This window comes from Arachis hypogaea, chromosome 17, assembly GCF_003086295.3.
Source record: "Arachis hypogaea cultivar Tifrunner chromosome 17, arahy.Tifrunner.gnm2.J5K5, whole genome shotgun sequence".
Lineage (NCBI taxonomy): Eukaryota > Viridiplantae > Streptophyta > Magnoliopsida > Fabales > Fabaceae > Arachis > Arachis hypogaea.
The window spans coordinates 74,283,641-74,311,002 of NC_092052.1; positions in this window are offsets into that span (position 1 = coordinate 74,283,641).

Sequence of the window (27,362 nt, forward strand, 5' to 3'; positions counted from 1 at the left end):
TACGCACGCATCTGTGCATACACACAAGGGAATAAGATGACATGAACATAAAATAGGCATTGGCAAATTGAAACACAAGAGACGTTATCCCAAGATAACGCCAAGAAGCCCCTGGGAGTGTACCCTAGGCATTAGCAATGCCAGGTTAAACTGGCGCCACTTTGTGATAACGCCAAGAATCCCCTGGGAGTGTAACCTGGGTGTTGGCAGTGCCAGGTTTAACTGGCGCCATATGTAAGAAACTCCCATACCACAAGAGCCTCCTGGGAAGTGAATTTTGGGCATTGGCAATGCCCAACATAAGGGGCGCGTTCTTCAAGATAATGCCTACGACAAGTCTAGAAGCCCATTTCTGGCGTTGGTAATGCCAATCGTCAAAGGCGTTACTTCTAATAACGCCAAGGAATGAAGAGATGCTTCTGATCCAAGCCCAACAAAGTCCAATATGGAAGCAGAGTTTGAAGACACTTGAGGAGCAAAGAACTTGTATAAATAAGGGAGGGTTAAAACTAAAAAGGGACTTTGGAACTCTACTTTTTACACTTTCACTTTGTGATCTAAATTGTACTTCATGTTAGCTTTCTACTTCATCTTATTTTCCACTTTTGTTAAGCATTCTGGAAATAGAGATATGAGTTACTAAACCCCTCATTCATTAGGGGGAGGAGCTCTATTGCATTTGAAATGAATTAATGTTATCATTCTTCTTCTGAGTTCAAGTATTGTGCATCTAAGAGAGAGCTTTTGTTCTTCAAGAAAGGTAATTCTATCGAGAGAGGGATTAGATCTATTTGAATGCGATGATGAATTGAGAAAGGAATAATAGAATTCAGTTTAAGGCTCTACTCTCATAATTCTCTTGATTGATAATTAAGAGCTTCATATGTGACATGTAATCATTCTAAATTAAGATCTTCAGGGTTGTGTGGCTTGTGATAAGAAAATGTAGCTCACCTCTTCTCATGAGCAATATATCAAGAGATTGGCAATTGATTATGTTAAAGGTGTGTGTGGTTGGGGGAATATTAGAGTATTTCCAGGAATGTTTAGATGGAAATATCTTATTCCCATGTTTGTTTTAAAGTTTAAAAAATTATTCTCATGTAACTTTTATTCCCTAGAATCAAAATTCCACCAATTTCATTCCCATCTCTCCCTAGTTATCTTTAATTCCAATAGGAATGGAATATGTATATCAAAATAAAAAGACCAAAATACCTTTGTTAATTTAACTCTAACCCTTCCTTTCAGATTTTTCCCAATTCATTTAAAAAAATGAAACCTTAGCAAAGAGCCCCTTCCCCATGAAAACCAATCCTAGTGATTTTTTTCTTCAAATTCATGGAAGCTCCACCGGCATTGGTGCTGCCTCATTGCCGATTTGGATTTGCACGATCACCGCACTCCTTATTCTAGAAGGAAATCATTCGCGTTCGTGTTCATCATCACAGATCACCTCGGTTCACCGCCACTGCATTTTTGCCGCCATCATCGTGACTCTGTTTGGATCCTTCACATTGTGTGGTCGCGTGTGGCCTCTCTCCTCTGTCTGAGCTCGATTGCTCGTGCGTCTCTCGCCTCCGCGTCTACTCGAGTTGTGCTTCATGTTCGTGTCGCCTCCCTTGCCTCTTTCCCTCCTCGCATCTTCCTGTTCCTGTTTATCTTTTTCGAGCACAGGTTTGTTCTAGGTTTGAAATATTATTAACTTAATCTATTATTGAAATGCAATACAACAACAAATTTAAGCTGTTAGTGCTGTATGGCTTTCTGTTAGAACTTGTGGTTTGACATTGTTTATGTTTAGTTTTTTATTTTTTTCTGAACTCTGTTTGTGCTATAATTTATTGGCATGAGGGTTTGTGTTAGGTTTGAAAAATTTTGTCAAATCATTTCCTGTTAATCTTATTGTTGATTAGTTTGTGATACTGAATAGAATATGTGGTTATGTTATAATCAAGTCTAAAGTGCTGTTAATCAAAGGTTGAATGTTGAGGTTATAAAACAGAGCTGTTAATCTTATGTATGTACTTGGAATTGGAATGTAATTTCAGTTTTTAATTTGTTTGGAATTGGAATTGTTATTTTATATTTTTTTTAATTTGTTTGGAATTGGAATGTGATTTCAGTTTCAGTTTAGACCTCATCGATTATTATAGTATCCTTAATCCTTTTGTTACATATTTAAAATAAAAATACCAGTGATGACTTGTTGATAGATAAAATCTTAATGCGTATCTTTTTCAATCTTGTTCTTTTGCTTTTAAAGGTGGAATTAGGAGTGTTTTTATCGTTGGACTTATGACAAAATAATTGCCTTTGAGATTTTTCACTATTTTGGTTTTGCAAGTGTTCCTATGCTCATTTCACTGCATGTAAAACTGTACTAAGACTGAGAATTTGGTTTTCAAGACACTTATGTATGCGCTTATGAATTTTATTTTTCTAACTGAATATGGGTCTCATGGGGATTCTACAGACTACAGTTAATAAATGTGTTTTCAATATTTGATAAACTAAAATGTTTTAAGATAGAGTAGAAGTTAAATTTCAGTTAAATTGCATTTGCTGTCACAATTCTTTAGATGTTTTTGCGATAAGTTCTTAAATTATGGATACTAAACTTTCAGTTTTACCTTGAGGGGTAAGGGGTGACATAATGTTTGAGGATCATATCGTTTGATTTTATCTCCATATTCTATATTCTGTTTCGTTTCAATTTTATTTTAGTTTTATCCTTTCATATTTTATTTGATTCCATTTTTAAGTAGTAAAAAGTAGCCGCCACTACTTTAAAGAAGCATTTAATTAAGGATTGAAACTTGATATATGCTTTATCTCCATCTTTAATTATAATTTTGCGTATCTTGTAAACATGAATGGCTGCATTTTGCATATCCTGTAACTATTTCTCATACAAACTATATAAATCATCTAATAAAGCCCTTGACTGGCCCTGCTTCAGGCTCCTTTGATCTATGCACCTACTTTCTTTGAGTTTTCAGTTATTAATTTGTAAATAAAAATTATTGAATATACCTTGTTACCTACTTACTAATCTACTTATGGAAATTGTCTCATTTGTGTTATTTTCTGCTCATTAATCTGTAGAGAATGGAAGAGAATTCTCAAACTAATTCAAAACAAACTAAGCTTTCAATGGACACCACACGAAGATGCAAAACTAGTTGAATGTTTGGTGGAGCTTGCAACTACTTTCTGGAAGTGTGACAATGGCACATTCAAATCTGGTTATAGAAAATATTTGAAAAAAATGCTTCATAAAAAGATTCCTTAATGTGATCTTAAGGTATAGTTTTTTTACATAATACTTGTTTTCTTTGTTTATAATTGTATAGTTGTGTTATAATTGTATAGTTTGTTAATTAGATAATCTGAATCTGGTTATTAGGTAAATTATTTATAGTTTGTTAATTTACAATAAAAGAATGTCTTTTTGGATGAATTGTGGCACCATTGTATCAAAATTTAGTTTATTGAATTTAGTCTTAGCAGTAATAATTCTAAATTGTTATGCTATGTTTAGGCTAATTTACACATTGAGTCAAGGGTGAAATTTCTCAAGAGATAATATTTTGCAATACTTGAGATGATGGGCACAGCTGGGAATGAATTTGGTTGGAACGACAAAGATAAAATGATTCTAGTAGAGTGACAAATTTTCAATGAATGAAAGAGTGTAAATTCTAAACAACTTTCTTAATTCAATTTTATTTATCTTAGCTTTTTAATATTTATTGTTTACTTATTTTTCTTTTAATTTCAATCCCATCCTAATGCTAATAGCCTCTACAATAAACTATTTTCATATTTTGAAGAGTTGGGAATAGCATTTGGTAGAGATAAGGCCCAAGGAGGCAATGCAGAAAAATAACTCAAGACGTTGCTACTATGGAGGCTGAGCGCGAAGAAAACTTGAGTGATCGGCATGTGAATGAAAACACCCAAGTAAATTTGGAAGAGACTGAAATTGAATATGAAGCTGATTCTCAAGTACGTAAGTGAATTCGTTATGCTCTTGCTCAGTTACATTTACTTTAACATGTAATTGTGACTGTGACTAGCCTTAACTATTCCCATCATGTTGAGCATTTAGACAACAATACTGATCTTCATTTCTGTGAAGTATAATAACAAAGAAGTATAAAAATATTTTTTGTTTAAGTTTAGTGATTATGCAAACAGAATTAGAATCAGGGTAGTTAATATTCTATTAGGTTCTGTTTAGTTAGTTAGTGCTATTAGTCTTGCTGGCCAAGGCAGAAGTAATGCTTGTATATACAAGTGTAGAGCATGTATAATCAGTTAGGCTACTTGTTCTTCTTTTCTACCAATATTGAATAATCTTCTTCAAGTTTATAGTTTCATCATCTTGAGTTTTCTTCTTTCTTTCTTTCTTTCTTTCTTTCTTTCTTTCTTTCTTTTGCAACACATTCATCGGTGTTGCTTTCAATTTTAGGAGCCTCCAACTCCTGATGTTCCTGCTGCTCCTGGTGCTTCTGCTGCTCCTAGTGCTTTTGCTACTCCTAGTTTTTCATCTATAGAAAGGAATAAAAGAAAAAAAGGGAGCAAAAGTGAGGAATTGATTGACATAGTAGCAGAATCAATTAGAGATATGAAAGGTACTTATCAAGAACACGCAACCATTTTAGTTGATATGGTTTCTTGTTTTAAACATGAGAAAGAAGGAGATAGCTGAGCCCAGAATGAAGCTAATGGCACTATTGAGCGATGTTTCTGGTTTGAGCGTTGAAGATAGAATGAAGGCTAACCTTAGCATTATAAGGGACAATAGTCTTATCGATATGGTGTTCCAACTTCAACTGGAAAAACTTTTGCCATTTCTAAAGAAATTGATTTAAATCTTGCTATTTTTGAATTTTTATGGATTATATTAGATTGTCGGTTTTTAAATATTTGTTGCATGTGTTTAGAAATGTTGAGATTTGTTTTGTATAAGTTCAATTATGAATTATGAGACGAATTATGGATTATGAAATTTTTGAAAATTTAGATAAGTATTTTGTGTTAATTTAATTGTGATATTTGTTATTAGGAATATTTTAGTAAATTTAATTGTGATAATATTAATTTTAATTAAATATTTGTTATTAGGGGTAATATAGTAAATTTATTAATAGAGATATTTTTGTAAATTGACAAAAAATTTCAATGTAAAAAAATAATAATATTCGAGTTTTACATTTAATTTTTTAAGAAAATTAAAAAATTTGATACTCGAGGTATTTTTGGAAATAAATATAATTATATTGAATTTATCTTGAAATATATTTATATGAAAATTTTTTCATGTATTTATTAAGTTTAGTCATTAACCTTTTAATTTGAATGAGTAAAGGTAATTTTGACATACTAAAAATATTTAATATTAAGGATATTTTAGTAAATTTAAAAAAATTAAATCAATAATAAAATAAAAAATAATATTTTATTATGTTTATATTTATTTAAAAATTTAGAGTCTAAAAAATTTAATTAAAAATATTTTATTATATATATTTATTAAAGTTAATCATTAATATTCTAATTGAAAAATTTAAGGGCATTTTGGACAAAGTATTCACAATTTTCAAATACACAAAATATGATTTAAACGAAAACTAACACATTCTTAGGCATATTATTAATATTTCATGGATTTTATTTTTACAAACCAAAAATAGGAATCCTATAAACTTGGTAATACTATTCCAAGAAATCATATTCCTTGTAATGATATTCCTGGGCATAAAAACTAATCCTTCAACCAAACACACCCTAAAGAGAAATTTAATTACCAAGAGATTGGAATTCAATTACCTATGATTTGCCATGGATCTACTTTACATGATTGAGAGGAAGTTGAGAACCATTGATTCAGGAGGAAGCAACATCTCCAATCTCTAATGATCCAATTCTATATAGTCCTTCGCTTGTTTCAATTTTTCATTCTAATTACTTGCTTCAATTTCCTTCTTGTATTACTATCATTTCTTTGATGTTTATTGTCTTTAATTTCATTTACATTTCAACACTTTAATTTTCTTGTCATTTAAATTACTATCAATTCTCATGGAATCGACCTCACTCATAGTGAGTTATTACTTGATTACGATCCGGTGTACTTGTCGGTAGTTCTACAAATATTATTCATCAATTTCTGTATCACTCATAATCAAAAGAAAACTTAGAATTATGAACTGTCAAAATTGCCAAAGAAATCTCACGTATGTGGCTCCTTTTCTTTTTATACTAACCCTAAAACAAATTCAAAATTCAAAACTAATTCAAAATAGGAAACTAAATCAAATCAAATCTCCTTAATTAAGTTTTCTCCTAGAGTATTTCCTTCAAGATAAGCTCCTTTGATCTTTCCCATAATTAACAATTAATGCTTGACTTCATGGGTTTATGTTGAGCCTTGAGTTAATCACTTAAGTGTTTGAAGAATTAGAGGACTTGGCCTATTTGGTGCGTGGAATGCACCTTTTCATGCGTGCAACATATGACCTAAACTTGGGAATGTTGGCCTCTGTTTCATGCTTCACGTTGCACGCACACTCTTCCCACGTTGTACGCATGGAGTCCCTTGGTGAATTGTCATCTGTTTGGTCTTCATGTTGCATGCACACTCTCCCCATGTTGCATGCATGGCCTTATTTGTGCATCAATTTGCTTTTGTTTGCTTGCTCACATTGCACGCACCATGTCCTACGTGCAACGCATGGTTGTTGGCTCCAAGTCTTGTCCAGGAAGCTCTTTGTTTGATCCAGAGAGCTCTCTGTTTGATTCTCTTTCTTGTACCTCTTCTTTAAGATGACTCCTAGCCTCCTCTTCCTCCTTGGTCTTTGCTCATTCTCCTCCAAATTCTCCTGTAACAAATGAATTCAAACTAACTCAAAGTAATGCTCTTTAAATCATGAACTCATTGCTTATCTACCAAGAATCATTAGCTTATTGAATAAAATTCTAAAGAAAAAATAACTAAAGATTAAGTCTCTCTCTGATTGTGAAGTGTGGCGGTCACTATATCCCAGATAGTGTGGCCTCCAGTAAGATGGTAGAAGGTTGAGGATTCCATTCTTGTTGTTCCTCCTGGGGATGCACGATAGAGAGACAATGTCCGGGTTAGCTACCAGATGTATCGGGACTGGCAATTTAACCGATACGTGAGTTTACAGCCAGTAGGACAGGCATGCATCATACTGCATTTGTTTGTAATTATTTGGGTGTGTCTAATTGCTTGTTTTGCCTAACTGTGATTGTTTGTTTGACTGTTTGATTGCTTGTGATTATGGTCATTGGTACGGAGTTTATCGTGGAGTGTGGTGGCTTGTAATAATTGGCTAGATGATTGATAAATCCATATTTTACGATATATTTTGTGCCCAATTTAAGTGATTTATTCAATCCTTCACCCACTTATTCATGTTAATTGCATGATTTTACTTTTCCTTCCTTATTATGTGGGATATGTGAAAAACATGTTTCCTATGCTTTAAAAAATAATTATTTTAATTACCCTTTATTACCATTCGATGCCGTGATTTGTGTGTTGAGTAGTTTCAGATCTTCTAAGGCAGGAATGACTTAAAGGATGGAAAGGAAACATACAAAAATGGAAGGAAAGCACAAAATGGAGTTTCTGAAGAAACTGACAGTGACGTGAACGCGTGGGCGACGCGGCCGCATGCCTGGCGCGAAAAGATAGCGACGCGAACGCGTGACTGATGCGATCGCGCGCCACGAGCAAAACACAGATGATGCGGACGCATGACCGAAGCGAACGCGTGATAAGAAAAACTCCAGATGACGCGACCGCGTGACCCACGCGGACGCATGACAGAGGCCACGCACCAGAAATTACAGAAAACGCTCCCAGCAATTTCTGAAGACCTTTTTGGCCCAAATCCAAGTCCAGAAGGCACAGATCAGATGTTATAAAGTGGGGGAATGCATCCATTTAGAGGAGAGTCTCCAATTAGTTACTTTTCATGATTTAGATGTAGTTTTGAGAGAGAGGTTCTCTCCTCTCTCTTTTAGGATTAGGATTTAGGATTTTCTCGCTTTCATGATTGTCCCTTTTTATTAGGTTCAATATTTTTTTAATTATTTATTTTCTCAATTTAATTTGTGAACTTTTCTATGTTACATATAATTCTCTTAATTAATTTTATTTGAGGTATTTCAGTTTATGATTGCTCTCTTTTATTTATGTTACTGTTACTTCCAATCTGAAGATATTTTTATTCGAGTAGATTTACTTTTCCCCTTTTGGTCTTGGTTAAGAAATCAGTAACTCAGGAGTTACCAAACTCAACGTGATCGATAATTATTATCTTTGTTAATTGAATTGAACTTCAATAATCCCAGTTCTTTCTTAGGAATTGACTAGGGTCTGAGGATCAAACTAATTAATCTACTTGATCTTCCCTTGCTTTAGTAAAGGTTAACTAAGTGGGACTTAGATTCAATTCTCATCACCATTGATAAGGATAATTAGGATAAGACTTCTAATTTCTCATACCTTGCCAAAAGTTTATTTTACAGTCATTTATTTATTTTAATTGCAATTTTAATTACTTGCTCCTTACTTTCAAAACCCCAATTTACAATCTTCATAACCAATAATAAGAACATACTTCCCTGCAGTTTCTTGAGAAGACGACCTGAGGTTTAAATACTTCGGTTATCAATTTATTTAGGGGTTTGTTACATGTGACAACCAAAACGTTTATACGAAGGGATTTCTATTGGTTTAGAAACTATATCTAAGCTGGCCATCTGTTTCAATCAAACCATATTCAAGTGAAAAAGTAAAGATAAAGGTTAAGGATTGTACCCACTTGAAGCTTGTATTGTGTGGTAATGGCCTTGGGATAGGTGTTTCCAGTGGTTTTGTAGGTTCTACTCCCTTGTGCTTTTCTGTGAATTTCTCCACTTCCTTGCAGACTTCTTCAAATGCAACATCGTCATGATCAAAGTCTTCTATGTCTTTCTCATCACTCAAGTCATAAGCTGGAGGTTGAGAGAAATCTACCTCCGCATCTTCTTCGTATTCACTTGGATAAGGTTCTTCAGGCTCAAGGAATTCAGTTGCGGATGTGAGTTCGTGACTAGGAGAGCTTGAGGCAAGATTGTCACTGCCCATGGAATCAACTTCTTGGTCTGTTCCGTCCAATCTTTCACAAAGTATATGCTGTGGAGGTTGTGCACTGTCCTCCTTGACATCAATTTCGGATTTCTCAGCGGAATCCTTTATGGCTCTTGATTCCCACGGAGGTTCAGCATCTCCTAAATCTTCAACCACTTCTTCCTCTACAACTATCATGGCTTCCTCTACTTGTTCCAGTACAAAGCCATGCTCCTCATTGTCCACCAGGGTCTCTAGTGTCTCCTTCATGACACGCTCTTCTTTTGATTTCTCACATGCAGCTGTGGGAGTACTTCGAGTCCTCAAATGTCGGGAAGCTATTAAATTTACTGCCTCAGTTACGGCACTAGTGAGTTCCAGTACGCTCTTTTCCATCTTTGCTTGCCCTTGAAGAAGAACACGCAGTCTGTTTTCCATAGGAGGTTCGGGTGGGTGTGAGGGTTCATTGGTTGGGAAGGGGGGTTCAGAACAAGAATGTGGTGGTTCTTAGGAGTAATTGGATTGGGATTGGGGTGGATAAGGGTCATACGGTGGTGAATGGTGAAAAAGAACTTGTGAGTAAGGTGGTTCAAATCCACGTTGAGAGGATGGTCTATAAGCACAGGGTGGGGCTTGTTGCTAGTTACAAGGTGGTCCACCATATTTATCAGCTTGGCATGCATTGTAGAATGGTCTTTTTCCATGATATCTTGGAAGGGATTGTTGCCTAAAGGGGTGATCAGATCCTCTTGGCTCCATCCATCTTTGATTTCTCTGACCTTGATGCATATTCCTGTCATAGCTTTCACTCCTTTCAATAATATTAGAACCAAACTCAAAGCGAGAGGGGTGAAAATTCATAGTAGCTAATAAAATTAAAAAGCAAAAATAAAATAAATAAATAGGTAAAATAAAATATTTACAATAACCAATAATAAGGCACACGTTTGCAGTTCCCCGGCAACGGCGCCATTTTGACGAATAGGATTTTTGCTAGTAAAGAATTTTATAAAGATAGTCGCGTTGTAGATATAGTTTCTAAACCAACAGAAATCCCTTCGTACAAATATTTTGGTTGTCACAAGTAACAAACCCCTAAATAAATTGATAACCGAAGTATTTAAACCTCGGGTCGTCTTCTCAAGGAACTGCAGGGAAGTATGTTCTTATTATTGGTTATGAAGATTGTAAATTGGGGTTTTGAAAGTAAGGAGCAAGTAATTTAAATTGAAATTAAAATAAATAAATGACTGTAAAATAAACTTTTGGCAATGTATGAGAAATTGGAAGTCCTATCCTAATTATCCTTATCAATGGTGATGAGAATTGAATCTAAGTCCCACTTAGTTAACCTTTACTAAAGCAAGGGAAGATCAAGTGGATTAATTAGTTTGATCCCCAGACCCTAGTCAATTCCTAAGAAAGAACTGGGATTATTGAAGTTTAATTCAATTAACAGAGATAATAATTATCGATCACGTTGAGTTTGATAACTCCTGAGTTACTGATTTCTTAACGAAGACCAAAAGGGGAAAAGTAAATCTACTCGAATAAAAATATCTTCAGATTGGAAGTAACAGTAACATAAATAAAAGAGAGCAATCATAAACTGAAATACTTCAAATAACATTAATTAAGAGAATTATCTGTAACATAGAAAAGTTCACAAATTAAATTGAAAAAATAAATAATTAAAAGAAATATTGAACCTGATAAAAAGGGACAATCATGAAAGCGAGAAAATCCTAAATCCTAATCCTAAAAGAGAGAGGAGAGAACCTCTCTCTCAAAACTACATCTAAATCATGAAAAGTAACTAATTGGAGACTCTCCTCTGAATGAATGCATTCCTCCACTTTATAACCTCTGTTCTGTGCCTTCTGGACTTGGATTTGGGCCAAAAAGGGCTTCAGAAATCGTTGGGAGCATTTTCTGTAATTTCTGGTGCGCGGCCTCTGTCACGCATCTGCGTGGGCTCTCTACGGCTTTAAGAGTAAGAGGGAAATGGCTCGCACTCAGAGCTGGTGCACCAGTTTCAATAAGGTTCACCACTTCAACTCGAAGTGCACGGATTGGCATCATGTTCAATCGAATGGATCTCGGAAAACGTTTGATTATTTTGGTAAGAATCTAATTTCTAAACCGCCCGGATGGAAAAATATAGATCAAGATGAAGGCGGATTTAAAAGCAAAGTTTGGGATCCTGGAATCTATTCTGACATTCGTCAACCCGGGAGCCTGAGAATCTGTTTGAAGCTACTCAGAAGCTTCACATGCCTAGTTTGGGACCCCGGAGGCTGTTGGCAGTCCAAGCATTGGTGGAGATTTCTGGATGAATTTAAGCATAAGCCACCATAACAGGAAGCTCATCCAACGTCCAACTTAAGGACTTTAACTAAAAGTGCTAGGTGGGAGACAACCCACCATGGTATGGTCGTTTCTTTTTCAGTTTTATTTCGTGTTATTTATTTTTATTTTTTTTCGATTGAACCTGAATATTATTCATTAGCATTGCATACTACATAAATGCATAATTGCATATATAAAAAAAAGAGAAGGCGTGTGACGCGACTGCATCGCTCATGTGATCGCGTCAGTTGCGAAAAACTACCTCCCACGCGTCCGCGTCATTCACGCGGCCGCATGATCTGGAGATCGGCGTAAAGATCCAACGCCCAAAAAGTTGGGCAGGAATCGTGCGGCTGTTGTGCGTTTCGCACAAAACGACCCACGCGATCGCGTCACTTGCACAACACCCATGCCACGCGATAGCGTGAGCGACGCGTTCGCGTCATGCGGATATCATGACACCCCAGTGGAGACAGAGAGTTGCGCTGAAACGACGCTGGAATTGTGAGTTTAGCACAATTTCCAGCGACGCGATCGCGTGCCTCACGCGATCGCGTCATTGGTCTCAAGGAACTGCAGGGAAGTATGTTCTTATTATTGGTTATGAAGATTTGTAAATTGGGGTTTTGAAAGTAAGGAGCAAGTAATTTAAATGACAGGTAAAATAAATAAATAACTATAAAATAAACTCTTGGCAAGGTATGAGAAATTAGAAGTCCTATCCTAGTTATCCTTATCAATGGAGATGAGAATTGAATCTTAATCCCACTTAGTTAGCCTTTACTAAAGCAAAGGGAGATCAAATGGATTAATTAGTTTGATCTTCAGGTTCTGGTCAATTCCTAAGAAAGGACTGGAATTATTGAAGTTCAATTCAATTAGCAAAATTATCGATCACGTTGAGTTTGATAACTCCTGAATTACTGATTTCTTAACCAAGACCAAAAGGGGAAAAGTAAATCTACTGGAATAAAAATGTCTTCAGATTGGAAGCAACAGTAACATAAATAAAAGAGAGCAATAATAAACTGAAATACCTCAAATAACATTAATTAAGAGAATTATTTGTAACATAGAAAAGTTCATAAATTAAATTAAGAAGATAATAAAAAGGAAAGTTGAACATGATAAAAAGGGACAATCATAAAAGCAAGAAAAATCATAAATCCTAATACTAAGAGAGAGAGAGGAGAGAACCTCTCTCTAAAAACTACATCTAAATCATGAAAAGTGAATAAATGGAGACTCTCTCCGAATGGATGCATTCCCCCCACTTCATAACCTCTGATATGTGCCTTCTGGACTTGGATTTGGGCCAAAAAGGGCTTCAGAAATCACTGGGAGCATTTTCTGTAATTTCTGGTGCGTGGCCTCTGTCACTCGTCCGCGTGGGTCACGCGGTCGCATCATCTGGAGTTTTCCTTATCACGCGTTCGCTTCAGTCATGCGTCCACGTCATCTGCGTTCTGCTCAAGGCGCGCGATCGCGTCAGTCACGCGTTCGCGTCAGTCACGCGTTCGCGTCGTGCTCTCTTCGCGCCAGGCATGCGGCCGTGTCGCTCACGCATTTGCGTCGCTGCCAGTTCTTCAAAAACTCTATTTTGTGCTTTCCTTCTATTTTTGTATGTTTTCTTTCCATCCTTTAAGTTATTCCTGCCTTTAGAATATCTGAAACTACTTAACACAAAAATCACGGCACCGAATGGTAATAAAGGGTGATTAAAATAATTATTCTTAAAGCATAGGAAACATGTTTTTCACATATCTCACATAATAAGGAAGGGAAAGTAAAACCATGCAATTAACATGAATAAGTGATTGAAAGATTGAATAAATTACTTAAATTAGGTACAAAATATATCATAAAATATGGGTTTATCAACCTCCCCACACTTAAACAATAGCATGTCCTCATGCTAAATCCAAGATAAAGAGTAAGGTTAAAGTTAAAGTGGTGGAATCTCATGCAATGTAATCTATTCTAAATGCAACTACCTAAATGAATCATGCAATTCTAATTGTCATTCACTTGTATATAAAACTTACATGTAGTGAAATTAATTCACATTCTCAAGGAATCATATATGCATAGCCAACCTTAGATAATGTTAAAGAACTTTTACAATTGAGATGGAAAAGAAAAATATTGTACAAACTTGCAAGACAATTAATAATTTAGGCAGAGATATATGTTGATGAGCTATTGAACCCTCACTGGATTTTGTATTTACTCTCTAGTCACTCAGTGTTTATTGGGTTAATCACTCTATTCTTCTTTTTATCCTTACTTTCTATAACTTTGTTCTTCATCTAACCAATCAATAATTACAGAATACAGACATACAAAAATCATGAGGTCTTTTATTTAAGCTTGTAATGGGGCCAAGGTAAAGGTAAGGGTATATGTATAAGGCTAAGTGAGCTAATAAGCGAATCCTTGATTAGTCTAAGATCTCACATAACATACATATTTTGTAATTCAAAGGTTTCTTTACCTGTTTACCCAATTTTTTTTTCACTTTGTATTGCAAGCTCATATATTAACTTTAACTTTTGTCCCATGTGCATTGATTCCTTTTATTCTGCAATTGGGGGATTTTTTTGTATCCTCTTTATTTAAATAAATTTTTTTAATGCGCATGGTAATTTAATTGTTTTAATTTCACTTGAGCATGCTTCCCAAAATTTTTATTTTGAAATGTCTTTATTCTTTTTAACTTTCTACCTTTGTTTCTATAATCCATGTTCCCATAAGGTTCCCACACTTAAACAATACACAATTTCTATCTTAAGCTAACCAAGGATTCAACTTGGGATTTTTATTTTTTATTTTTCTGCTTAAGGCTAGTATTGTGGTTTATAGAACAAGAGGGGATTAAAAGCTCAAGGGGGCTAACAAGGGTGATGTAAAAGGTAGGCTAATTTTGGGATAAGTGAGCTAGAATCAAACAATGGCCTCAATCACTTTTTTGGTATGTATCTATATTCTATAATTGGACATATAGATTAAAACAAAGTAAAGAACATCAGAATAAAAAAGAAGGGCGAAACACACAGGAATAAAATATTATGGTTTGAATGTAACCATACAATTAAGCTCAAAACTCACAGGCTGTGTGTTCTCTAGCTCAAAAATCATATCTCAGTCATATATGTCATGCAAGTGAAAAATTAAGAGTTCCCATTATTCTCAATGTAAACCTTAGGGTGGCTTTAAAGTTTTAATGTTTCTCCTTGATGAAATGTTGTTAACTAACTAACATGTAATGCTATATATACAAGGTGTGGATTGTTTTTATATTAAAGTCTCTAGTTTACTTCCTTTTTATTTTTAATTTAAAACAAACTTATCATATGCTAAAAGGGTAAATTATACTAATTAATCCACATATTCTATAACTAATAAGTTAGAATTGCAACTAAACTAACTGGCTAAAATATAAACTAAAGTGCAAAATGCGGAAATAGAGTAAAAATACATGAAAAGAGCAATGTATAAGTACTGAGAAATAAAAATAAAGATCAAAATAAAGAAAAATAACAAAATAAAATAAAAAGAGTCTGTAGCGGTTCACCAAGAAAAATACGCCAGAGATGGCGACCTCCCCACACTTAATATAAAGCATCGTCCTTGATGCTCAATCAAGCAGGGTGTAAAGGAGTGTCATCACTGGAAGGATGGGTGGCTGGAGTCTCTGTGGTGGTGGTCTGAGGATTTGCCTGCTGCAGAGGAGGTGCTGACTAAATAGGAACCTCTGGGTCTGCAGCCTGAATCTGATGCGGCTCCTCCTGCTATGATGCAGCCTACTCCGGGCCTGCCTGCTCGACCTCTCTCTGTGGATGGGTCTCCTCCTCGTGCTCGTCCGCCTCCTCTTCAGATGGCTCTAATGGTGTGTCAGGCTCGGAGGAGATGTCGCCAGATCGTATCATCAGCTTTAGGTGCTCATAGCGTCGCTTGCTGCAACGCTCAGATCTCTCATATCGGCGCCGGTTGCGGCGCTCCATCTGGTCTAGCTGCTGAAATAGGCGGTGCACGAGGTGATAAACTGGCTCTGAGGCAGGTGGAGGTGCAGTGGTGGTAGCTGGGGTAGTAGTAGATGAAGAGGGGCCAGCTGAAGGTGTAGCTGTCTCATCAGGGGCAGTGAGGAATGGAGGTTGGTAGCCCAAAGCCAGAAAATTCCTGCTGTGAGGGATAATTTTCTTGTATTCTGTAGCAGGTGGCTTCTCATCAGTATCCTCCCAAGGCACGTCAGCTCGACGGCCGAGCTGGGTAGTCAGATATGGAAAGGGGAGAGTGCCTCTGACGTGGACCCTGGCCATGTAGTACCGGATGAACCGTGGCAGGTACAGGTCCTTACCCTCCATCACACACCAGAGGAGGGTGATCATAGCGGCAGGTAGCTCCGTCTCGTGAGTACTCGGCATAACAAAGTTGCTCAGGATCTGGTGCCAGAGTCGAGCCTCATCATTTAGGTATATCTGCTTGATTCCCTTAGGCATGGTGGTGTTCTGACCCATGACCCATGGGACAGTCGGGTCAAGGGCTATCCTTGCCTTGACCGCATCCTAGTCAAACTTCATGAAGCGCATGTCCTCCTCAGCCTTTTGGTAACCATCAAGCTGATCGGATTTAGGCTGAAGCTGCAGAATATCCTCAATGGCCTCTTCAGTGACCAGTATCTGCTTCCCTCTTAGGTTCACTGCATCTAGGGAAGTTTTGAAGTAATTGCAGTAAAACTCTCTTACCCAAGAAGCATTGACCTCTGTCAGGTTTCTCTCCAGGAAGAACCAGCCTCGTTGTTTGATCTGATTGGAGGTGTATAGCTAGAGTTCTTCCGGAACTTTTAGAGTCCGCTCCAGGTACAGGTTCCTGGAGGTTGCAAACACCGGATACTTCAGCTCGCAGTATCTGTTTGCAAACTTAATGGGATTAGTGGCAGGTAGTAGCTAGTCAGCCTTCTCCTGCGGGGTAAAGTGTTTCTCCCGCCAGGAGTCATCATGCATGATGTCCAGGATGGACATAGAGGATTCTCCTCTTTTCTGTTTTCCAGTTGTTGCCTTTCCTTTTCCTTTTCTTTGAGTGTCAGACATCCTAAAAAACAGAAATCTATGAGATAATAAAAATAGGAAAACAAGTAGGCAAATAACAAAATAAGCACATAGTGGCAAAGGAGAAGTAGAATAATTAAATAAGTTGAAGAATTGTGCATTTTGGATTGGTTCGGGAATAAAAAACTGAGATGAGAAATTTCAATCCAAAAAGTAATAGAATTCATGTTAATTAGGAAAAACTAAAATGATGCCATGGTTAGAAGGTTAAAGAGAATAGTGAAAAACCAAGAAGAGATGTTTGGGAAATTAGGGTGGTTAGAATTGAAAAAGAGGTTAGAAAGTTGAAAGCATGGAGTTAGTAAAAAGAAAGTCAGAGTAAGTGGCATGATGAACAGTTTCTAAGTAACAAGAATTCACAATTATAAGCAACAGTCAACTCATATTCAAACAAGGAAATCAAGTTGATGATGATTCATATAAATATGGAAATAGCAAAACTGGAATTAAATCATCAAAAATGCAATTAATTAACCAGGAAATCGAAAAGAATAAGAAAGCTTGCCCTTGGATTCAGGAATTGGTTTGGTAAAAGCTGAGTAAAGCAGAATGCAAATTGCCAAAACCAAAACATGAAGGAAAATCAGAATAGTTTACAGAAATTTGGGCAGCACTCTGGCTAAAAGTGGATGTTCCCGGGTAATAAACCGCAAGCAGAACAGTTCATATGGATTAAAATACAGCTTCAAATACAGATACGGAATATGAACATGAAAAAGCAGTGTAAAAAGCAGTAAGCAATAGTAAAGAACAGCATATAAACAATAACAACATAAGAATTGCAAAATTGATAAAACAAGAAGCACGGACACCACAATTTATCAGGCCTAAATCCACTAACCACATCCTAGGCTACCTAAAGACCTAGAATTCACTACAAACATGCATATCTGACTAGCGTAATGTCGAACATAAATGGAAAAAATAAATATGCAATTAACTACGAATTGAAAGAGCGGCATTTGGCAGAACCTGGTAGGCGTATGAATGAAAGTGGGGCAGAGAGATGGTAGGGGGTGGTTGTGGTGGCGGCTGACGCGGTGGTTGTGGTGGTGGCTGTTTGGAGGCAGGGGGTTCGGGTAGGGTAATAGGGGTAATGGTGGAGAGGGGGAAGGAAGAGAGGGGTGCGTGGTGGTGATGGGGGTTGCGCGGTGGTGATGGTGGCGCGGTGGGGTGGTGGTCGCGGAGGGGGCAGCGGTGGTGGAGGGAAGAAGAGAAGAGAAGAAGAAGAAGGAGAGGGAAGGAAGAAGGGGGGTGGCGTCGCGGTCGTGGCTGGGTGGTCGACGGTGGTGCAGCCGGTGGTGGTGGTTGTGGGTCGCGAGGGGCAGAGAGGGGGGTTTGCAGAGAAGAAGAAGAAGAAAGGAGTTGGGGGGCGCGAATGGGTAGGGTTTCGCGTGGCTGAGGGTTAACGAATTTGAATCCACGCGATCGCGTGGGTCACGCGGTCGCGTGGCTGGGGCGGAATGGGGGTTTACGCGATCGCGTGGGTGGCGCGATCGAATGGGGTGGGTAAAAGGATGAATGACGCGGTCGCGTGAGGCATGCGACCGCGTCGCTGGAAATTATGCGAAACGCACAGTTCCAGCGTCGTTTCAGCACAACTCTCTGTCTCCACTGGGGGTTCTATGATATGCCGCACGATTCCTGCTCAATTTTCTGGGCGTTGGATCTTTACGCCGTTCTCCAGATCACGCGGTCGCGTGAATGACGCAGACGCGTGGGAGGTGGTTTTCGCAACTGACGCGATCGCATGAGCAATGCGGTCGCGTCACACACCTTCTTTTTTTATGTATATATGCAATTATGCAATTATGCAGTATGCAATGCTAATGAATAATATTCAGGTTCAATTGAAAAAGAATAAAAATAAATAACACGAAATAAAACTGAAAAAGAAACGACCATACCATGGTGGGTTGTCTCCCACCTAGCACTTTTAGTTAAAGTCCTTAAGTTGGACATTGGATGAGCTTCCTGTTATGGTGGCTTATGCTTAAATTCTTCCAGAAATCTCCATCAATGCTTGGAATGCCAACAGCCTCTGAGGTCCCAAACTAGGCATGTAAAGCTTCTGAACAGCTTCAAACAGATTCTCAGGCTCCCCGGTTGACGAGTGTCAAAATAGATTCCAGGATCCCAAACTTTGCTTTTAAATCCGCCTTCGTCTTGATCTATATTTTTCCATCCGGGCGGCTTAGAAATAGTATTCTTACCAAGATGACCAAACATTTTCCGAGATTCATTCGATTGAATATGATGCCAATCCGTGCACTTCGAGTTAAAGCGTGGAACCTTATTGAGCCTTGTGCACCTGCTCTGAGTGCGAGCCATTTCCCTTTTACTCTTAAAGCCGCAGAGAGCTCTAACCTGGCCATCTGTTTCAAGCAAACCATATTCAAGTGGAAAAGTAAAGTTAAAGGTTAAGGATTGTACCCACTTGAAGCTTGTATTGGGTGGTAATGGCTTTGGGATAGGTGTTTCCAGTGGTTCTGTAAGTTCTACTCCCTTGTGCTCTTCTGTGAATTTCTCCACTTCTTGGCAGAATTCTTAAAATGCAACATCGTCTTGATCAAAGTCTTCTATGTCTTCCACATCACTCAAGTCATAAGCTGGAGGTTGAGAGAAATCTACCTCTGCATCTTCTTCGTATTCACTTGGATAAGGTTCTTCAATCTCAGAGAATTCACTTGCGGATGCAAGTTTATTACTAGGAGAACTTGACTTGTGACTATCATCATCAAGGAAACTTACTTCTTGGATTATTCCGTCTAGTTCTTCATAAAAGACTTGCCTTGGGGGTTGTGCACTATCCTCCTTAGCATCAATTGTAACGTCCTTGACAGAATTCTCCATAATTCTGGATTCCCATGGAAGTTCAGCGTCTCCTAAGTCTTCAACCAACTCTTCTTCTTCTATAACAACAGCTTCCTCTACTTGTTCCAGTACGAAGTCATGCTCTGTTCTGTCCACTGGAGTTTCTAGTATCTCCTTCATGCTACGCTCTTCATTAGATTGTCCACATGGGGTTGTGGAAGGTTCTTGAATGTTCGAACGTCTAGAAGATAATTGACTTATTGCTTGCTCCAGTTGATGAAGGGTTGTTTGAAATTGATCTACTGTTTCCTTGAGGCGAACCTGTAATTCTGGAGGTGATGGATTTGGACATGGTACATAGGGAGGTGGTGGTGTTTGGGAGTAATCGGATTGGGATTGGGGTAAATAAGGATCATATGGTGGTGAATGGTGAAAAGGCGCTTGTGAGTGTGGCGGTTCAAAGCTACGTTGAGAGGGTGGTCTATAGGCACAGGGTGGGACTTGTTGGTAGTTACAAGGTTGTCCACCATATCTGTCAGCTTGGTATGCATTGTAGAATGGCCTTTGCCCATGATATCTTGGAGGGTGTTGTTACCTAAAGGGTTGATCAAATCCTCTTGGCTCCATCCTACTTTGATTTCTCTGACCTTGATGCATATTCTTGTTATAGCTTTCACTCCTTTCAACAATATTAGAACCAAACTCAAAGTGAGAGGGGTGAGAATTCATAGTAGCTAATAAAAATTAAAAAGCAAAAAAATAAAATAAATAAACAGCCAAAATAAAATATTTACAATAACCAATAATAAGGCACACGTTTGCGATTCCCCGGCAACGGCGCCATTTTGAAGAAACTGAAGATTGATGGTTTAGAAGTTATAGTAAACTCTCGTTGCAACCATAGTTTCTAAACCAAGCAATCAACCTTTCTTACAAAAGTTTTGGTTGTCACAAGTAACAAACCCCTAAATAAATTGATAACCGAAGTATTTAAACCTTGGGTCGTCTTCTCAAGGAACTGCAGGGAAGTATGTTCTTATTATTGGTTATGAAGATTTGTAAATTGGGGTTTTGAAAGTAAGGAGCAAGTAATTTAAATGACAGGTAAAATAAATAAATAACTGTAAAATAAACTCTTGGCAAGGTATGAGAAATTGGAAGTCCTATCCTAGTTATCCTTATCAATGGAGATGAGAATTGAATCTTAATCCCACTTAATTAGCCTTTACTAAAGCAAAGGGAGATCAAATGGATTAATTAGTTTGATCTTCAGGTTTTGGTCAATTCCTAAGAAAGGACTGGAATTATTGAAGTTCAATTCAATTAGCAAAGATAACAATTATCGATCACATTGAGTTTGATAACTCCTGAGTTACTGATTTCTTAACCAAGACCAAAAGGGGAAAAGTAAATCTACTGGAATAAAAATGTATTCAGATTGGAAGCAACATTAACATAAATAAAAGAGAGCAATAATAAACTGAAATACCTCAAATAACATTAATTAAGAGAATTATGTGTAACATAGAAAAGTTCATAAATTAAATTGAGAAGATAATAAAAAGGAAAGTTGAACCTGATAAAAAGGGACAATCATAAAAGCAAGAAAAATCCTAAATCCTAATCCTAAGAGAAAGAGAGGAGAGAACCTCTCTCTAAAAACTACATCTAAATCATGAAAAGTGAATAAATGGAGACTCTCTCCGAATGGATGCATTTCTCCCACTTTATAACCTCTGATCTGTGCCTTCTGGACTTGGATTTGGGCCAAAAAGGGCTTCAGAAATCGCTGGGAGCGTTTTCTGTAATTTCTGGTGCGTGGCCTCTGTCACGCGTCCGCATGGGTCACGCGGTCGCGTCATCTGGAGTTTTCCTTATCACGCGTTCGCTTCATTCATGCGTCTGCGTCATCTGCGTTCTGCTCAAGGCGCGCAATCGCGTCAGTCACGCGTTCGCGTCGTGCTCTCTTCGCGCCAGGCATGCGGCCGCGTCGCTGCCAGTTCTTCAAAAACTCCATTTTGTGCTTTCCTTCCATTTTTGTATGTTTCCTTTCCATCCTTTAAGTTATTCCTGCCTTTAGAATATCTGAAACTACTTAACACACAAATCACGGCATCGAATGGTAATAAAGGGTGATTAAAATAATTATTCTTAAAGCATAGGAAACATGTTTTTCACATATCTCACATAATAAGGAAGGGAAAGTAAAACCATGCAAATAACATGAATAAGTGAGTGAAGGATTGAATAAATCACTTAAATTAGGCACAAAATATATCATAAAATATGGGTTTATCAGTCATTCATCCTTTTACCCAATCCATGCGATCGCACCACCCACGCAATCACGTCAACCCCCATTCCACCCTAGCCACGCGACCGCGTGCCCCACGCGATCGCATGGATTCAAATTCATTAACCCCCCAGTGACGCGAACCCTACCCTGTCGCGCCCCCCAACCGTTTCTTCTCCCTCTCTTCTCTACAACCCACCCCCAACCACCACCACCCCCAGCCAACCACCTTCAACCGCCACACCACCCTCGCCACCCAGCCACGACCGCGACGCCACCCCCTTCTTCCTTCCCTCTCTTTCTTCCCTTTCTCTTCTCTTCCTCCCTCCACCACCGCTGCTCCCTCCGCCGCACAGCCACCGCCACTACTCCATCATAGCCGCGCCTCCCACCACCACCCACACCCCCTCCCATCCCTTCCCCCTAACCCCTGCCCTCCCATTACCCATATCCAAAATCCCTCCGCCGCACAGCCGCCCACCGCCGTGCCACCGCCTGCACCCCCGCATCAACCACCACCGCAACCACCCCCCAGCCATCTCTCTGCCCTACTTTCGTTCATACGCATCCCAGGTTCTGCCAAGTGCCACTCTTCTTTCAATTCGTAGTTCGTTGCATATTTTTACGTTTACGTTCAACATTAGGCTAGTTAGATATGCATGTTTGTAGTGGATTCTAGGTTGTTAGGTAGACTAGAATATAGTTAGTGGATCTAGGCCTGTTTAATTGCGCTTTTCTTGCTACTTGTTTTATAATTTTTGCAAATCTGCTGTTGCTGTGATCTAAGTATTGTTCATATGATGTTCTTACTGTTCATGCTGCTATTGCGACTGCTCTTTCATGTTCATATTATTTATATCTATTTGCAGTTTATTTAGTTTATATGAACTATTCTGCTTGCTGTTTATTTTCCGGGAATATCCAATTTTAGCCGGATTGCTGCCCAATTTTCTATAAATCGTTTTGATTCTCATTCATGTCATGTTTTTGGCATTTTCACTTTTGCTTTCTTTAGCTTTCACCAAACCAATTCATGAATGCACGGGCCAGCATTCTTATTCCTTTTGTTTCCCCGGTTTATAAATTACATTATTGATGATTTGATTTCAAATTTTCGTTATTGGTATATCTATATGAATCATCAACACCTTGATTTCCTTGCTTAAATATGAGTTGTCTGTTGCTTCAAATTGTGAAATTCTTGTTACTTAGAAACCAATCATCATGCCGCTTACCTTAACTTTCTTTTTACTAACACACTGATTTTTTATTTCTAACCTCTTTTTCAATTCAAAACCACTTTTAACTTTCTAACAACCCCCTCTGCTTTTTGGCTCACTCTTCACTTTTACTTTTTAACTCAAGGCATGTTTATGGTTTTTCCTAATTAACATGAATTCTATTTATATTACATTTTGGATTGAAATTTCTCATCTCAGCTTTTTAATTCCATACAATCCAAAATGCACAATTCTTCAACTCATTTAATTATTCTACTGCTCCTTTGCCACCATGTGCTTATTTTGTTATTTGCCTACTTGTTTTTCTATTTTTATTATATCCTAGATTTCTGTTTTTCAGGATGTCTGACACCCAAAGAAAAGGAAAAGGAAAGGCAACAAATGGCAAACGAAAAAGAGGAAAATCCTCTATGTCCATCCTGGACATCATGCATGATAACTCCTAGTGGGAGAAACACTTTATCCTGCAGGAGAAGGCTGACCAGCTACTCCCTGCCACTGATCCCACTAAGTTTGCAAACAGATACTGCGAGTTGAAGTATCCGGTGTTTGCAACCTCCAGGAACCTGTACCTGGAGCGAACTCTAAAAATTCCGGAAGAACTCCAGTAATACACCTCCGATCAGATTAAACAAAGAGGCTGGTTCTTCCTGGAGAGAAACCTGACAGAGGTCAATGCTTCTTGGGTAAGGGAGTTTTACTGGGATGCGGTCAAGGCAAGGATAGCCCTTGACCCAACTGTGCCATGGGTCATGGGTCAGAACACCACCACAGAGACTCCAGCCACCCATCCTTCTAGTGATGACACTCCTTCACATCCTGCTTGAGTGAGCATCGAGGACGATGCTTTATTTTAAGTGTGGAGAGGTTGCCATCTCTGGCGTATTTTTCTTGGTGAACCACTACAGACTCTTTTTATTTTATTTTGTTATTTTTCTGTATTTTGATCTTTATTTTTATTTCTTAGTACTTATATATTGCTCTTTTCATGTATTTCTACTCTGTTTCTGTATTTTGCACTTTAGTTCATATTTTAGCCGGTTAGTTTAGTTGCAATTCTAACTTATTAGTTATAGAATATGTGGATTAATTAGTATACTTTACTCTTTTAGCATATGATAAGTTTAGGTTAAATTGAAAATAAAAAGGAAGTAAACTAGAGACTTTAACATAATAAAAACAATCCACACCTTGTATATATAGCATTACATGTTAGTTAGTTAACAACATTTTATCAAGGAGAAATACTAAAACTTTAAAGCCACCCTAAGATTTACATTGAGAATAATGGGAACTCTTAATTTTTACTTGCATGACATGTATAACTGATATATGATTCTTGAGCTAGAGAACACACAGCCTGTGAGTTTTGAGCTTAATTGTATGGTTACATTGAAACCATAAATTTTATTCCTGTGTGTTTCGCCCTTCTTTTTTATTCTGATGTTCTTTACTTTGTTTTAATCTATATGTTCAATTATAGAATATAGATACATACCAAGAAAGTGATTGAGGCCATTACTTGAGTTAATTGCTCACACATCCCAAAGTAGCCTACCTTTTACATCACCCTTGTTAGCCCCCTTGAGCCTTTTAATCCCCTCTTGTTCTATGAACCACATTACTAGCCTTAAGCAGAAAAACAAAATAAAAATCCCAAGCTGAATCCTTGGTTAGCTTAAGATAAAAATTGTGTATAATTTAAGTGTGGGGAACTTTATGGGAACATGGATGATAGAAACAAAGGTAAAAAGTAAAAAGAACAATATATATATATATATATATATATATATATATATATATATTCAAAATAAAAATTTAATTTTGGGAAGCATGCTCATGTCAAAACAATTGAATTATCATGTGCATTAAAAAATATATTTTATTTAAATAAAAGGGATACAAAAATTCCCTAATTGCAAAATAAAAGGAATCAATGTACATGGGACAAAAGTTAGAGTTAATATATGAGCTTGCAATACAAGTGAGAAAATTTGGGTAAATAGGTAAAGAAACCTTTGAATTACAAAATAAGTATGTTAAGTGAGATCTTAGACTAATCAAGGATTCACTTATTAGCTCACTTAACCTTATACATATACCCTTACCTTTACCTTGGCCCCATTACAATCTTAAATAAAGACCTCATGATTTTTGTATGTCTGTATTCTGTAATTGTTGATTGGTTGGATGAAGAACAAAGCTGTAGAAAGTAAGGATAAAAAGAAGAATAGAGTGATTAACCCAATAAACACTGAGTGACTAGAGAGTAAACACAAAATCCAGGGAGGGTTCAATAGCTCATCAACATATATCTCTGCTTAAATTGTTAATTGTCTTGCAAGTTTGTACAATATTTTTCTTTCCCATCTCAATTGTAAAAGTGCTTTAACATTATCTAAGGTTTGGCTATGCATATATGATTCCTTGAGAATGTAAATTAATTCAACTACATGTAAGTTTTATATACAAGTGAATGACAATTAGAATTGCATGATTCATTTAGGTAGTTGCATTTAGAATAGATTGCATTGCATGAGATTCCACCACTTTAACTTTAACCTTACTCTTTATCTTGGATTTAGCATGAGGACATGCTATTGTTTAAGTATGGGGAGGTTGATAAACCCATATTTTATGATATATTTTGTGCCCAATTTAAGTGATTTATTCAATCCTTCACCCACTTATTCATGTTAATTGCATGGTTTTACATTCCCTTCCTTATTATGTGGGATATGTGAAAAACATGTTTCCTATACTTTAAAGAATAATTATTTTAATTACCCTTTATTACCATTCGATGCCGTGATTTGTGTGTTGAGTAGTTTCAGATCTTCTAAGGCAGGAATGACTTAAAGGATGGAAAAGAAACATACAAAAATGGAAGGAAAGCACAAAATGGAGTTTCTGAAGAAACTAGCAGCGACGCGAATGCGTAGGCGACGCGGCCGCATGCCTGGCGCGAAAAGATAGCGACGCGAATGCGTGACTGACGCGGACGCATGACCGAAGCGAACGCATGATAAGGAAAACTCCATATGACGCGACCGCGTGACCCACGCGGACGCGTGACAGAGGCCACGCACCAGAAATTACAGAAAATGCTTCCAGCGATTTCTGAAGCCCTTTTTGGCCCAAATCCAAGTCCAGAAGGCACAGATCAGAGGTTATGAAGTGGAGGAATGCATCCATTCAGAGGAGAGTCTCCAATTAGTTACTTTTCATGATTTAGATGTAGTTTTGAGAGAGAAGTTCTCTTCTCTCTCTTTTAGGATTAGGATTTAGGATTTTCTCGCTTTTATGATTGTCCCTTTTTATCAGGTTCAATATTTCTTTTAATTATTTATTTTCTCAATTTAATTTGTGAACTTTTCTATGTTATAGATAATTCTCTTAATTAATTTTATTTGAGGTATTTCAGTTTATGATTGCTCTCTTTTATTTATGTTACTATTTCTTCCAATTTGAAGATATTTTTATTCGAGTAGATTTACTTTTCCCCTTTTAGTCTTGGTTAAGAAATTAGTAACTCAGGAGTTATCAAACTCAACGTGATCGATAATTATTATCTTTGTTAATTAAATTGAACTTCAATAATCCCAGTTCTTTCTTAGGAATTGACTAGGGTCTGAGGATCAAATTAATTAATCCACTTGATCTTCCCTTGCTTTAGTAAAGGTTAACTAAGTGGGTCTTAGATTCAATTCTCATCACCATTGATAAGGATAATTAGGATAGGACTTCCAATTTCTCATACCTTGGCAAAAGTTTATTTTACAATCATTTATTTATTTTAATTGCAATTTAAATTACTTGCTCCTTACTTTCAAAACCCCAATTTACAATCTTCATAACCAATAATAAGAACATACTTCCCTGCAGTTCCTTGAGAAGATGACCCGAGGTTTAAATACTTCGGTTATCAATTTATTTAGGGGTTTGTTACTTGTGACAACCAAAACGTTTGTACGAAGGGATTTCTGTTGGTTTAGAAACTATATCTACAACGCGACTATCTTTATAAAATTCTTTACTAGCAAAAATCCTATTCGTCAATGATTAATTGAATGTTGAATGAATTTTGGGCCAGAGGCCATGATTAATTGAGTTATATATTTTAATATGTACTGATGTTTTCTAGTGTATTTGTTGAGGTTGAAATTGTTGTGGATAAGTATGTAAAAGTAGATTTAGGTTGATTAATTATTGTTGTTCAAAAAGTTGCATGAAAACAGATTTTTTATAATGAGAGTGATGAGGGTTATAGCAAAAATTTTGTATAAATCGGAGTTTTGATGATTTTTGGTTTTGGAAGGAAAATCACATGATTTTGAATTTGTGAGTAATATGCCAAATGATCGAGATTAAAAAAAAGGATAATTTATCGAAAAGATTCATAAGAC